The 15951-nt window shown below is 37.7% G+C and overlaps 1 protein-coding gene across 7 annotated transcripts in view; it reads left to right on the top strand.

Annotated features, from left to right (window-relative positions):
• Positions 1–15951, top strand: part of ZBTB20 (zinc finger and BTB domain containing 20) — a 465108-nt gene that overhangs the window by 208648 nt on the left and 240509 nt on the right. The window contains exon 1 of one of the 7 annotated variants that reach the window (XM_075106561.1): positions 13717–13861. The exons of 5 other annotated variants lie outside the window; for them this stretch is intronic. The gene's annotated coding sequence lies outside the window, so the exon portion shown is untranslated. Of the gene's footprint in view, positions 1–13716; positions 13862–15951 lie in introns of those variants that run through there. One more of the 7 variants, XM_075106568.1, reaches the window with a different exon arrangement.

The raw sequence follows: 15951 nt of genomic DNA, 5'->3' as shown, positions 1-15951 counted from the left end.
CTTTCTACTGAAAACAGTCAATATGTGATACTATATCAAAGCAGAACTATGATACAGAGCACAAACATGAACCAGACATGGAGTCATTGAAGTTACACTCTAGTCTTAATGTTGTTAAAATTGCATAGGTAGAGATATAAGCCTCATTCTTCATATTTTTCAGTAGGTAATATCTAGTGTGTTTCTTTTCTTCCAGCGAACTTCCTGACAGTATGTAACTTTCTGGATGGTATTCGATGTCACAAGGAAACTTCTTTTGAAAAAAAGACAGTAAGGACTGGTAGTTGTCTGTGCTTTCCAGTGTATGTCAATGAAGTGAAAGCCTTACTGCAATCAGAAAAGATTAATTAACGTGCCATGAAATTTTGCAATGCCTTCTCACAAGAGATTTCCATTTTGTTATGTTCTCACTGCTGTGACATTCAGGACCAGATTTTGCTTTCAGTGAAATGTGAGGTCATTTGACTGACATTAAAGGATTTTTACTGATTTAACAGCAGAATGCATAATTTATAACTACACAAGGGTAAAGAGAGAAATACTGTCAATATTATAATTGTTACATAGGTAAAAATTGCATGCATTCATAGCAGCAATCCATTCATCAGTTAAGTTCCTTACAAAGATTCAGAAATTCCCCCTACAAATATACTCCCTAGTGCTCCTTAGGGATGGAATTTCCTACAAGGTTTTGAAAATCTGAAGCCATATGGCTCCCTACTGATGCTGTAGGAGTTGATGGTCCATATGTCACTATGGGTGCAACTTGCTCAGTTTTCATGGATGTTTGAGATATCTGCAGGTACTATGCAGGAGGGGGAGGTAAGATTTGGATCACCAGCTGAGGGATGAGAAGGATTAATCCTTGTGAAAACATTAGACTATTACTCAAGTCTTTGCATGACGAAGTAGTATGTGTGTTTACAGGGGCTGTAAATAGCCTCCTTGCAAGTTCTTTCTTGCATTGTTTATCCAGCTACACTTATATTGATGACACACTTTATAAACAATTCATAAAAGTTTATATATGATTCATCAATATTCCAAGAACATTTCTGAGATGGATAATATGTATTACACATTTTGTAAGCACATCACAGATCTATCTATAGGTTATTATAAACATAATTGGCTTGTTCCACTCAATCCTTTGTAACAGCTAATAAGCGTTTATTGAACCCTTTATTGATGATTTTCTAAACGTTCAAATGTAGCTCTTGTAAAAGTATGACCTCCTGGCCATGTAAGGAATTTAAAGGTTCTGAGATGAGAGTAAAAGATGGACAGTCCAAATGCAAATTCTTCTTCAAATAGAATTGGACGGCAACGATGAAAACTCTTTTTAAATTGCACTGCTGTCCAAGCATTTCTTCTAACCAATTGTTGTAGAGTATATCACACCTTTTAGCAATCACATCTGAAAAGATTCTCGCTTGTAGATACTTACAGAAATCCCAGGAAGGTAAATTGATTTTAATTTTGAGCAGCTGAAAATTCAGTAGTGCTGTACTTTAGTAAAAACTTGCAAAGATTGATATGCATGAGAACACTGTCCTTTAAAATCAGCATGTTTTACACTGGTAGAAAAGCCAAAGGATTCTGACTCTGTTATTACATTTACCATTTAGTGCCCTTCCCCCTATTTCTGAGGAGATCAGAGGACCGGAGGTCATGAGTGAGAGAGGAAACTGGCTGTTGCTGTATTTCTTTTCATCCGTTTGGCATGTTTGACTGGTTTTAATTCTTAAGAATATAGGTAGCTCTATATGCATCTAGTTGCGGCTCTCCAGATTTAGGTTTTCTAGTTCGGGTGTTTAGTATCTGCCAGTGTTGTTCTGGCCTTGAAACCTCAGTGGAATGATTATTGCTTCATCTCCTTCTGTGCTGCAATTGCTGTGACTTTTTCTGGTTCTTATTTGCACCAAATAAAGAGAAATGATGGAAAGACTTTTAAGACTCTTAGGAATTATATCACTATTTTATCTCGGCTTGTAAATAATCATACTTTTTGCAAATTTAATTTAGGGTAGGTAAGAGAACTTGCAGATTAATATTAATGATGTAAGTCAGTTGGGTTGGATCTGTTCATTCACATGTTGGAATTTCAGAAGTGTCTGTTAGCCTAGAAAAATATATCAGGTTGAGTGTGTACAGAAGATCGTTACTTCTCTCTTGGACATATTTACATCAGGTAGATGAAAGAGTCTTTAGGTTTATTGAGATGCAGAATGAAGGTTTGATTTCTACAGCAAGGTGCCATGCAGAGATAGGGAGATCTGATAGTGTATAGATTATGGTGACCTGAGACTCTATCAGTATCCAGCAGCTATCATAAACAAAGTACATGATAAAGGATGTGCCTTTTGCTGCTCCCAAAGGCCTTATAAAAGCATAAGGATATTTCTACCGTCTTTTCTGTTAATCTTATACAGCCTGGAGTCAAGCTTTGTATTTCTGAGCAGGACCAAGTCAAATAAAGCCATGCACAGAAAGGTATTTTAATATGTTATGGTGTAGCTCCTAAATTCATATCTGAAAAGAAAATTTCACAGAATCATTGAGGTCGGAAGGGGGCAATGGATATTGGCGAGTCTAATCCTCCAGCTCAAAGCAGTGTCACCTAGACCAGGTTGCTCAGGGCTGTCGCGAGTTAGGTTTGAGTGTCTCCAAGGATGGAGACTCCACAGTCTCTCTGAGCAACCATTCTGGTGTTTGAGTAGCCTCACCATCAAAATTTTTTTCTCATGTTTAAATGGGATTTCCTGTATTTCAATTTGTGCCCATTCTCTGTTGTCCTTTCACGGGATAACATGGAGAACAGCCTGGCTTGGTGGTCTTTACTGCCCTACATCAGGTATTTATACACATTGCTGAGGTTCCCCCTGAGCCTTCAAGACAACTTCCCGAGGTAATTATCTACAAAAATCTTACTCAATACCTTTGTAGTGCTTACTGCAGGGAGGAGAGGATGCTTTTCTTTCATTGTGTAAGGAGACAAGTAATTTGGAACAGTTCTCCAGGAAAGCTGGGATGATCAATTTAAGTTAATAGTCATAGGATTAAGATAGTCAGTTCCTTACATTTTTGCCAGCATTTTATTTGTTGAGGTAATTCATTATTTTGGTCAAGATGATCCACAGAGTTTAACACTTTTTTCTTTTCTTTTGGGGTTTTTTCCCCCCCCTCTCTTTTTCTGAAGAAGATGTTTCTGCTGCTTTCCAAGGAGAAATAAGGCTGGTTTCTGTGTTCGGAGAATCACAGACTATTTGAGGGTTATAAAGAACTAGGAGCTTCTGAGAAGATATATCAAACTCAGTGCTAAAGCCCTAGAGCATTACCACTTGGGAAGGTCCTCTATAATGTTTTAAAATTCATCTGTTGATATCTCAGTTTCAAGAGTGTATTATGTTCTTAAGTCATCTATACTACTTGGAGGTGCCTTAACAAAGAAACAAGAAAGAAAAACTATGCAGTGTGCCAAGCTAGGCACTTCTGAAGCACTCAAATTTTAGTACAGCTCTATTGTTTCTGTTACTGACTTTTCTAAGTCACACTTTCAGTCCTCTGTTACGGTTATGGGTAAAAGAGTTGAGATAGTGGTGGAATGGCATATTTCAGAAAGCATACTGCCTACTCTGTTTCCAAATTTCAAGTATTATTGGCCATATGAAAGGTTCTATGGAGAGATTATAATGGTGCCAAGTTGTACTTGTATATCTACAGCTTAAGTTTCTGTTTGTTAGGAAGCAGCATTAATCAGTTGTTGTTAATGAGATTTCAGCCTGTTCTAAGAAGAGCTGCTAAACAGACTTGTTTGGTTTACAGTGGCCGTATCATTCTTTGAATTTGTCCCACTAAACCCAACAGAAGAATTCCCTTTTATATTTTCTCATTACTGTTTGTCGGTTGATAAATTGGACAAATATTTTCTTTCAATCTTTAAATGCTCATTGCTGGTCTCTGAAATTCTGATTCTACGTGTTAGTGCATGTCCCACATGGTTTACTTGCTTTAAGTCTGATAAATTTGGGGCGGTTTCAGCTTTGGTGAGATTAATCAGGAACCATGACCATTGGAATGGACAGCTGGTCTTTACCGTTTTGTCTTAGGAGGTCTCAGGCATGTACTAAGGCCTAGTATGTGCATAGATTTTATGCTAATATAATTGTTCTATTTGAAAGGATTGATGTTTTTACAAAGTAATTATGCTAGATCAACTTCATGCACGGATATAGTTATACTAATATAAGATTGAGTTATAAACCCATACAGTTGCATTGGCATAAAATGACATGGCTCTTTTGTTGAGGCAAGGATGGGGCTTAAGTTTTTGTATTTTAATTTATTTGGAGGTAGAGGGTTACTATATCTAATTTGAATTTTAACATAACATTAAATCTTCTCCGAGAAATAATATAGTATGTTTAGGATCATAGATACCAGTTAGCAAATCTAATAGAAGGATTCCTAAGAAGGGATAGATATATGTCAGATATTAAGATATATTGTCAGACAATGTGCCAAGAATTGAGAGGTATTTATGTATTACCATAGCTCTTCTCCTTCAAGCAATATAAGATGTATTAGACGTTTGTCCCAGCCTATATTTTTTTAGTGCATTGTGTACAGAAAAAAAAGGATGCATTTCTTGAACTCTGGTAATATTCACTCTCTTTGTCATAAGAAAGGAGAGAGTTTGCATTAAACAGATTCCTTTTATGTTCTACCTACAGAATTTCAAAGAATGCCGAACAAATGAGGTAGGAGTTTGTACATTTGTGCATCAAAGAAATGCTTAAATAGTTTCTTATATGTATAAAGGTACATTGCAGGGTACCCTCAAAGAGAAACTATATTCTGTAATCAATCTGTTGCCACCTGAATAATTAAATTATGTTTTTCAATTTAGAAATGCTCTTAAGCCCACTAAGACTATAAAATACCCTGCTGAGAAAAAAAAAAAAAAAAGAATGGACTGGTTGCTAAATGGTCACTGCTAAAGATAACATAAGTGCAGAGTCATTGCAGTTACCACAAAACTCTCATTTTTAGTAGTATGGCCGTATTTTCATAATAGACCCTGCCAGACTGATGGTGCTCAGATAATGCAGAAGTTAACGGAAAATCCTTTCTCTTCCATCTTTCAAATTGGTATTTTGTTTCTAGAAGGCAAAACTTTTCAAGTAGTGTGCATCCCATGTTATTGTGTAAGTTGTGCTGAGCAGTAAAAAAAAAAAGTAAGAGGATGGAATTTTATTTTTTAAATTTTAAGATGGTTGTGTCAGTCATCGGGGGTAAGGGGTAACTCTAAGAGTGAGGGAAGTATGAATGGAGTTTGGTTCAACAGCTGCAGTTCAGTATAATGATAAAGAAATGGGAATATTAAGACCAAAAAGAAATTAAGACACATGGAAAAATCTGTCTACATGGAAAGTGTGTGTATATATATTATATTTAAAAGCCTTCTTGTCTATAGATTTTCTGAAAACTCTTTCAAATGGACCATCTAATACCAGATAATCATAAAATTACTACAGGAGCAGTTCCTCAGTATGATTGAGTGAATGAAAGAATTATCCTGAAGTCTTTGATTTAGGAAGTAGTATTTCTGGTTTAGTTTATCCAACACAATCTTGAAATAAAGTGTCTTCTTAAGGTGTTCTTTTACTGATTTTGAGTTACAGGATATGTTAGAACTTCTTTGGGTTTTTTTAAAGAAGCACTAACAATTTGTTTGTTGTCCATTAAGTTTCTAATTAATACGCTTATTACTGGGATTTCAGAGGAGACTTTTTTTTAGATTTGAGTATAGTTTTTTACTCTTGTAAAAACCCACGATATGTTCTTTGGCCATATTTGAAGTTTTGCAGGATTTCAAAAAGATTATGGGTAAGACTGTCTTTTTCAGCTGCCCTTGATACCAGTGGGTTCTTTGTATCTTATTTCTTTAGCCTTTATATCCAGTAATTTTTGGCTTAGGGTTTCCTGCTCCTTTCTGAAGAACCCAGAGGTCTTGTTTTGAATCAGCAGTTCATTTTCACTGCCTTATGAGCAACTGAGAAGCCAAAATACAGCCTCTGCAATGAGGGTCACAGAAAGAAATCCCCAGTGACTTTGTTGCTTAGCTTTGCTCTTATCTTGTGGAACCTCCTCCTCCAACAACCCTTTGAGATGGTAGGTTGTGAACGAATCCAGTACTGAATTAAGATCGTCCAGTGGAGACATGCTATAACCTATTTACGTAGCTCACCTAACACAGGCTTTATCACATTACGGCACCATAGAGACCTTAATGTCACAGACTTCAGTCACCTCCTCTGGCAGTTTTGATAGACTTAACAGAAGCCTAGCTAGCAAGAAGAAAAGTCAAGGCAGACCTAGGTGTGATCTAAGTGATGGGGCAGAATACTGGTTTCTGCTCATGTGAAGGCGAATACCCTGTTTATCCTGTGGTAATTTGGGAAAATGTTGTTTACTCTTAAGGCCTAGGGAATGTTTGGTCTTAGAATCGCCAGACTGAGCTGGATCTGGAGTTGCACCTTGTTCTTTCCCTCTAGGGGATGGCCTCCTAAACTGGCCCAGGGTGGCTTAACTCTGGCCTTTTTAATGACTAGCCTGAGGGAAACTGCTAGTGGTACCGACAGAGAATCGATCTACAGACAGGATAGCAGTGATTTCACAACTGTGCCAAGTAAGCTTACACAGAAAAAACTCCAGACAAAATAACAGCAAAATTGCTACTGCTTGCAAAGCTACTGCAGCAGAGTAACGTAAAGGAAACCAAATGTATACAATCCTCTTGACTAGGCAGCCCGATGAATAATAAACCTTCCTAAAGCCACCAAGGCTTATTCATGTAATTGTTTATGATTCTGTTTGTGCATGTGTCTTCATTTATATTGTGTATACCGCATATGTTTATATTTATACAAATCTTACTGTTGAACAGAAGCCTGCTGTAAGTATGCATATTCTTGGGTATGCCCGTATGTGTGTTTATATATGTCTGTATATTTGTGTGCATGCACGCGCGTGTATGTATATATGTCTGTGTGTATGAGAAACAGATGCACTGTAGGCAGATAAAGCAGATAAATATAGATTCAAATAGAAGCATAAGCCTATAAATATAGACACTATATAGAGTGAAAGCAAGCAGATCAGCACAGTTTCATTATTACTTACATTCTGTATAATAAAAGAGTAGCTGACGCTGAAATGACTGAGGGGATGACACTGTTGGCTCCCAGCAAATGTAGGAAAAAGGTAAGAAAACTTCTTTCCAATATGAGCAGGAATTAGGACAGAAGATTCACTCTGTCTAATCATTTGCTTGATACAAGTCATTGTGTAGCTTCTTCTGGGGTTAGAAGTCAGAGGGTGGAAACAAAGCATAACATTTGTAATTTTACCTTAAAATAAGTAATTAAAATAAAAGTCCCGACCCACAGTCTGAGAAAGTGCAACCTCTAGTTTCTATTTAACAGTAAGCCTCATGCACTGTGTTTGTCAACTTTCTGCTTCTGCTGCACAACAGATCATCTTCGCTTCAGGTCCTACAGTCTCTCCAAATGATCTTGGGTGGCAGAATATTGGGAAAAACATTTAAGTTCATGACAAAATTAACTTTCAGAAAGAATGTTGTGAGTGTGTGTGTATATGTGTATCTTAGTCTTCTGTTTGGAAATCTCTGATGCCTGTTTTAAGAGTCAGCTTTGTCTGTTGTAGCAATATAGCTTTTGGTAATCCATAGCTGTAGTATAGGCAGAAAAAGTCAAAAAGATCTTAATCTTACTAGATATAAAGAAAACATTGCAGCTATTTAGGGGGGCCCGAAAAGTCCATTCTTCTTATTCTGTAACATATTGATGAGGGTGTTCAGATAAATCAAGATTGCTGGAAAATGCCAGAAAAATTACAATACCGTGTTTTATTTTAATTTTTGTATAATACAGGTAGCATTGAGGTGTTTACAGCGAGAGGCTAGCAGCCGAGAGTTTGGTGTTCTCTTGCCAGCTTGGCCACTCATTTAGAGTGAGATCTTGCACAAACTGATTAAGGTCTATGTAGTTATTTCCCTGTTTGTGAGTAGATTTGATAATAATTATGCCACAGAGTTGGGTAATTGAATAATACCCTGTTTTGTTAATAGGTCTCATGATTTCATTGGAACTACTCATGGAGCAAGGTGTTCAATAAGAGTATATCTCTTTTTACAATGTGCTCTGACAGTCTTAAGGAAACATGGAGAAATTACAGTAGAAAATACTGTTACTGACATTCAGTCTTGTGTTACAAATCGTTCGCTTATTTTTAATTTATTTAATTGTTTTAAAAATATGCTATTAACTGATGGGTATTGTCAAGTTTCTGTGTTCTGAGGAGCTCACAGGAAAGCAGAAGAAAGGTAAACACCAGCATGTATGTATTCATACTCAGACCAGCAGTGCTTAATATGACAAAATGTAACCAAAGACAGAATTAAGATGTCAAGTGGTGGAAGCCTTGCTGTGGTATTCAGCTCATGTTACACTAGTTTTCTTAAAATATCTAGTCTAAGCTAATTTTCCTCTGCAGATAAAAAGAGAAAGGCAGCTCAGAACATCTGGGTTCTAGTGCTGAACTTGTTACATGGTTTGGCACAAGTCATTTTTTCTCAGCTTTCGTATTTGGATACCTGAAAATAAGCTCTTCAGGGTATATTTTAACATGTTATTCAGGTTAGACCCCAATTTCCAATCTCCTAGGTGCTTTCTAAAAATTTTATCTTTGAGTCACATGAAATACCCTATGAAGGTGCTTATTTTTTACTACATCTATTGAGGTACCCGAATTAAACACAAAGAGGAGTCTAAAGCCATATGTATATGAAAAATAAGACGCTACGGGGAAATCTCTAGCTGACAGAGGTGGCATTGACACTTTCACTTGTCCTTGAGCTAGTGGAAAAGTTCTATGAAACAGGGACCTGCAGACTTTGTTCAGGTGCTGCTGCTCACGGAGGCTGTGGCAGCATCATCATCTCTCACCTCTGGGCTGGAGGATGTGCTCAGCTCTGGGCACAGCTCTCACATGCCTCACCGGAGTACATTGCCCTCTGCAGTTTGGGGACTCCTCAGATGTGCGAGCTACCTATTCTCTGAATATCCCTGAGTTACTTGGACTCCTGCAGGATGAAACCTGTGTAGTGTAAGAGTGATATTTGAGAGGTATAAGGTGAAAGAATATGATAAATTACAGTACTTTAAAAATTAACTGGCCTATCCAGTTAATGTCTTTGTGAGGGTGACAGAGCAGTGGCACAGGCTTCCCAGGGAGGCTGTGGAGTCTCCTTCCCTGGAAATATTCAAAACCTGCCTAGACACGGTCCTGTGCCCCCTGCTCTGAGTGTCCCTGCTCAAGCTGGGGGGTGTTGGACAAGATGATCTCCAGAGGTCCCTTCCAACCCCTACCACACTGTGATTCTGTGATCCAGTAAATTCTTTGGAGTCCCTCCTAGTCGTTTCTGAGTCTGTTGCATATTATAACAGCCACACTTACTTTGAAATAAGATTTAGCTTTTCAGGACCAAAACAAATATTAATGTTTGTTGGACAGGAATTACACTGAGCCCCCAATTACCATAGAAATATGGTCTTTTCAAAATATTGTAGGGAATATCTGGAAGGGAAGTTGTGCTATCCCAGAAAGCATTCACTGTGAATTCTGAATCTTGTTCTCTGCTTCCCTGCTCCTTTCTGTCCCTAATTCTGATACATTAATAATTCCTTACCTGATTAAATTATAACATTAGATTGTATTAGCAGTAGGGGAAATATTTTCTTAAAACAAAATTAAAATTGCTCTTGATCTAAAACCTTGCATGTGTTGATTTCAGCCTGGATCAGACCATTGCAGCTGAGTTATAGTCTCGAAAACTGAGGTTTATTATGGAAACACTGACATAACCTCAATTCTTTTGGTTCTGGCAGACATGGCAAAAATATCCAGAGACCTTTTTTTTCTGACTCTGAGTTCTTTGCTAGTCTCCTTGGACTTCGCTTTCTTAGTCTTTGCCAATCTTACTGCTATTCATTTTGAATAAAACCATTTTGGAAATATGTCAGTCTGTAAGAGCCATTAGGAAATGACACCATTACACATGTTTAATAGGTTGGTTGAGGGGTGGGGAAAGTTGAGTAATTTCTGCTGTGTCATGGTCATTCCAAAATGGTGGAGTCCAAAAGTTTCATGTGAAAGAGAAGTCCGTAGGAGAAAAATAAAGGTAAATTGCCAAGAAAAGTGTATTTGTTGTGACTTTCTTTCACTGAAGGAAAATCATGTTGCAGGAGGTCTGCAAAAGGTTTGTTGATTCTTTAACTAGCAAGAAGAGTTGGCAAGCATTTCTAATGTATTTAATTTTTGTCTCTATCATTTTAGTATTTTTTTATTATTCATTTTGCCATTAAAAGCCCATGGCAACCTAGCACTGTGCTTATCTCCTCCTACAGTCATTAAAAAGACAGAAACTGTATTGAGAAACATTAGGCTTACATGCAAAATCATGAAATCCTAGAGTAATAACTTGTTTATCACCTTAGTCTCTCCCTTATGATACAGTCTTTCCTGAGAAGTGACATTGTTTTTCTGCAAATACAGAGCTATAGAATCGTTGATATGTGCAAATGGCATCTACTATTAATGTGTTTCTCTAATCAGAAAAACAAAAAACAACCAACCACCTGACCAGAAACCAAACCCAAGCCCCAAAACGGCTGTGTAGCACAGTGAAAAATAATTTACTTTGCAGGTATGTGTCTTGTAGGGACAACATATCTCAGAGAAGGTGAAGACTGTAACATAGAGTTACATGCAAAAAGGGCAGTTTGTTACACACACAAAGGGGTTTTTTTAGGGTTTTCTGACCTAATTATGCGTTCAGGATGCTCTTTGTAAAATATTTCAGAGCTGTGTAGACTTTTTAAAACTTCAGTATTTTCATCATAGTAGAACACTTTTTATTGAAACATGTGTCTAGCCAGAAATGACTTTTATAAACTATGAGTCCATATTTTTAGTTGTTAATGTTTTTACTATAGATAGTTTAATCTCTCTCTTTTTTCCCCTTTTCTCTTGAATCTCTGGATGGTTGGTTGTTGTTGTGTTGGTTTTTTTTTTTTCACATTCCCTATGTGCAAAACAGGTGAACCTTTGTCTATTCAAGTTTTCACAAAATTTCAGATTAGGTAGACATTAACAATAGAAAATTTACATAGTGAAGTTGCCAAAATTTTTGAGGGATTGAAGGCAAGTTGATTATAGTGGAAACTCTTGTCACCTTCACTTGATAGCCCTTCAAGTACCAAATGTATCAGAACTGAACTCCCTAATTTGTCTCCCCATATTTTTATAGGATACAGATCTCTGGTTGAACCTGATATGTACAATCCACAGCCATTTGCTTATAATCTAACATGGAAACAAGTGCTTAAATATATGTGTACTCTGGGCAATGATAAAGCAAGCATAGCAGTGTTGGAGCTGCTCTTACTGATATCTGAGCTTGGTTTCCCTTAGGTGGTATTTCTTCAGTATTTCTATCTATTTTATATAAAACATCCCATACAACTAATGCGTTTTAAGCTCTGCACTGCATCCCATGAGGATGTACTAAACTTCCAGACTAACTTTAAGTGTGTAACTGTGCTAAAAAATATGTTCCTCCTCACATGCAGTATATTCAGAAGAGTGCAGGTTCTCATTGTTTGATAAACTGGTCCTATAGTCCAGGGTTCCTGAGACACTCACGTTGCATTAGTGTCTTTGCAACTCAAAGTTTGGTTGCGAAGCATAATTTCTAGTGACAGCATGACAATGATGTTCTGTTCATGTCTTCTGTGTCTCAGTTCTTTCCCCTGGTGTTCTCCTGGTCAACAAAGAAAACATACCTGAGCATATTTTGAGTTGGCCCAGTCTGTATTAATGAGTGCTTAATCCAGATTCCATGCCTAGGTCCCTCTTTATGAATACCTTAATCTTTTCCTCTAAGGATCAGTCTTGTTTTAAGACAAACCAGACTCGTTAGGCTGCACATGACCTTTTGTGTAAAGTTTTTCTGGGTAATTTCAATGCATTTCTAGTTTTGTGCAAACAAAATGAATAAACACGTGCAAGACAGTGAATTACTCTTTTCTTTTTCTAACATCCTGAGAGAGATCCTGACTGCGTGCTGGCTGGTAGTATCATAGTTAATATTAGTAGATGTGGATCTGGGGAAAGAAAAAAACCAACAGAATAGTCAGAAACATTGCAAATCTGTGGAATTTCCTTAGACTAGCGTTTGCCTTTCTTATAACACAGGGGTTTTTTGTTCACTTGCTTTGCTAAGGTCCTAAGAGCTGTAAAAATACCTGATGCCAGACCTGTAAAGAAAAAACATGTTGCCCATTGCAAAAGAAGCTTTAAGAACATTGGTAGTTGATTTTTTTTGTTGTTGTTGTTTTTATCAGCATACTTGGTTTCATTTATGATTCTAGGCTAGGTGTCACCTGTGGCTTGTAATAAACCTCCTTTTAGTCTTCAGTCTTTCAGTGTGCTTTAGAAACTATGTCAACACACTTCAGAATCACATTGACATTATTAGCAAAATCCCCAGACCAATATGAATAAATAAATGGATGCCCAGCAGTCCAGTGTTGTGCCAGCCTGGTGGTGTTTCCTTGCTTTGTAGGGCCTAGTGTCAAGTGGGTGCAGGCAGAATTTGGAAACCCGTGTCTCACCTTGGAGGCAAAGGATTCAGCAATGCAGTGGGCGCAAGAGAATTTTACCTTATTGACTCAAAATGTTTCCCATTATGGAGCTAGGGGCCTGTCTGTGTCTAAATGGAGGACTCCAGGCATGTGCTTGTGTGTAAGATAGAACAATGAGGACATTTTGGCAGGCCTAATGACTGAGCAAAACAGGTGAAATGTTCCTTGTTTCCAGGCTTAATTCCCATATTTCCATGTCACCCTACCATCTCAAAAACCATAGGGCTTTGTATTACATACTGTGCACAGTGCCTATGTTTCAGTGCTCCTACAAGCCTGTAGGTTCTGAAGGAGTCGGTCAGAAGTTGATTTATAGTATTACTAAAGAAAGATCACACTTGGTAACCTTAATGACCCTCATCACTGAATGAGAGCTTTGTATGCATCTTTATACCTAGCACAAGAAGTGCCACAGTAGCATTAATGAGTATTTTTCTATAGTTTCTAATAGGAATTGGGCAGTGGGTGCAGGAGGGAAACCTTGCTTTTGGACGGAAGGATTCATGGCTTTTGTTAAGCATCCACTCTTCTAGCAAAGGGCACGAAAATGAAAAGGTTGGGAAAAGCATGTTTGGTTCAGAAAGGCATAATTCTGTTTCTAAATGCTTTGCTCCCCTTTCCATGGCGCCCCTCCCCACGCATACCTTAAATCCGCATCTCACCCCTCTGCATTTCTTCGTCTGTGTTCCTCTCTTAGAGCTCTGCATTCATTATATGGAGTAGTGTAAATCAATAGTAAATGCTAACCGCCCACTCTGTACTCAGTTACGCAATATCGCATACCGTGTACACAGAGACAAAAAGGGAAAAAGCACACACAGGATTTACATTCAAAAGCTCTTGCATAATTTTGCTTTTCTACAGCCAAAAGAAAAAAAAAAAAGGAAAAAAAAGGAAATAACAGATGGGGAGACTTGCAGTTTTTTTCCCTTTTCTCAGACTGTACAGAGGGGACTTAGTTTAACATCCATGGTCATTTCTAATTGCCCTGTGCTGCAGATAAGCGAGGCAGGCTTGGTTGTGCTTTAAAATAAGACTCTCTTCCAGCTTCCATGATGTGGTGCACTTTTCAGGTAATATGAGAAAAACTATTATGAAGTGTTTAAGGCTGAATTGGTTATTTGTTTAGTCTTAACGGAAAAAGGAAAAGAAAAACCTCACTTTAAACTACTCGATACATGTTACAAAGTGAAAGAGGGACAAGGAGTAAGGGAGGTTGGATTGAATTCTCTGGCGCGGTTTTCTGCTTTTCTTTTTTTTTTAATTTTTTTTCCCTTCTGAAAAACAAAATATCTCTCAATGTAATATTTATGTAAAAAGTCAGTTATGTAACTCTCGCCTGCCTTTTGCTTTTGTTACCTCTCTGGACTGTACAGCTCTACTGTTTTTCCTCACGACAGATTGTATTAAAACCTGCGAATCCTGATGAAAGGAAAGGAGGACTGGGTGCCCACAGCACGGACTTTAATTTCGAGCCTTTTTAAGGGCTTCAGGCTGGAAGACAATGGATCTATTTAAGATCACTTTTTGGCTGGAGGAATTCTTATTGAGTATTTTCCTGTCACAGTGCGCTCTGGAACATCCCTGGCTTCTGCACAGTGTTTCTGCCTCTCTCCTCCTCTCTCTTCCCCCTGCTCCCCCCCAGACTTTGGATGTATACAGTGAAAGCTTTTTCCCTTTCCTCCCCTGACCTTAATGCGAGTGTCAGGTCAGTCTCTGTATAACAGCCGCAAGGGCGGAAGCATAGTGAAATTTTAGGTGGTACTGAACTTTATTTCTTCATTTTTATTTCATTTAAGTGACCAATGTCTGAAGATATCCAGATATTCTTTTGACTAGGATGGTTTGGGATATTTTAATTGATTTCTCTCAAATGCAAGTGAAAAAATGTATAACCTTGATAAAAGAATTTAAAAAAACAAGAGATTTGGGGGGGGTAAAAAAAGGGTCAGTCCTAAGAAAACTTAATACTTTTTGATCACAGGAAGAAAATATTCCTTTACTTATTGCAACCAATTTATTCCCAGTTGTACCCTCTGAGGATCTGACCTGTTTGTGGTTGCGAGCATTGTGTCAGGGTTTGTTTTCTTTTGCCCTTTACAAACCATTCTTGTCTGCGTGCACATTCTTGGACAGATACTTCCCTAGTGTAATGCTGCTAATTCTGTTGATATTATGTCAGGAGCCTATTAGGTCAATTATAAAGTTACAGGGCTCGATTCTCAGTTATTTTAAGGTGATTTTCTGGCATTGGAAAGCAGTCATAGAATGAGCCTGAGTGTGAATTATGCCCACTTCAGGCACAATGGAAAAATAGTTAAAGCTGACATCTTTCAACAGTGATCCCTGAGACAAGCTTTAAGTGAAATAGGGTTTTGTGAAAGCAGGATGTGGAATATTTTAAGCTCTGTAAGTATATTACAAGCTGTATGAATATATTTCACCAAATTGCTGTGGAGTACACTGATACTCAAAAATGTACTGGAACACCTGGATTCCCTGCCTGATTCTGAAACTAGCCCTTGCTTTGGCTCTGGGCAACGAAAACTTCTGCCTCCATTTCTTTCTCAGTACCGAATCTCTTAGGGATTATAGTAGTAGGTACTTGGTTTATTGTGCCCTACAGAAATAATCTAACGCTATTTTATTAATGTTTATAAAGTAGATTTAAATGCATAGGGAGAAATGATTTGGAGAGGCTAATAATCATTTAAACTTCAGGCTGATGTTGTCACAAAGACCAAACTGTGGGCACCAACCGTCTATAAATATTAGATGGAAATCAGAAGATGACCCTAGTCATCAGAGGATTAAATTCTGGAAGACTATCCTGTAAGAGTTAAAGGGCCTGGAAACATGTATTTGTAAGATGGTCTGAATCAATGTGTCAATAGCAGTATATGACATGGTTGCATGCGGTGGAGGAGAGTAGTCTTAAAATCCCTTATTCTGGTGTCCCTAATAGCTGTCAACCCTTTATAAAATGCTTGGAAGATGTAGACTGTGTAGCTTTACAGAGAACATGATAAATAATGATTCCAGTGCTTAACTTAATCAAAAGAGTAGTCGTATGTCTTTGTATGAAAATTACTTTCTGCCCATCTTCTCAGAGTTTGAGTCTATAAGTTTTTTGTCTACACTAATTACAATGGAAGACTTATTT

Source organism: Phalacrocorax aristotelis, chromosome 1 (genome assembly GCF_949628215.1).
Source record: "Phalacrocorax aristotelis chromosome 1, bGulAri2.1, whole genome shotgun sequence".
In the NCBI taxonomy this organism is placed as follows: Eukaryota; Metazoa; Chordata; class Aves; order Suliformes; family Phalacrocoracidae; genus Phalacrocorax; species Phalacrocorax aristotelis.
Note: the sequence above shows the minus strand (reverse complement) of the source record. Positions and strands in the feature narration are given on the sequence as shown.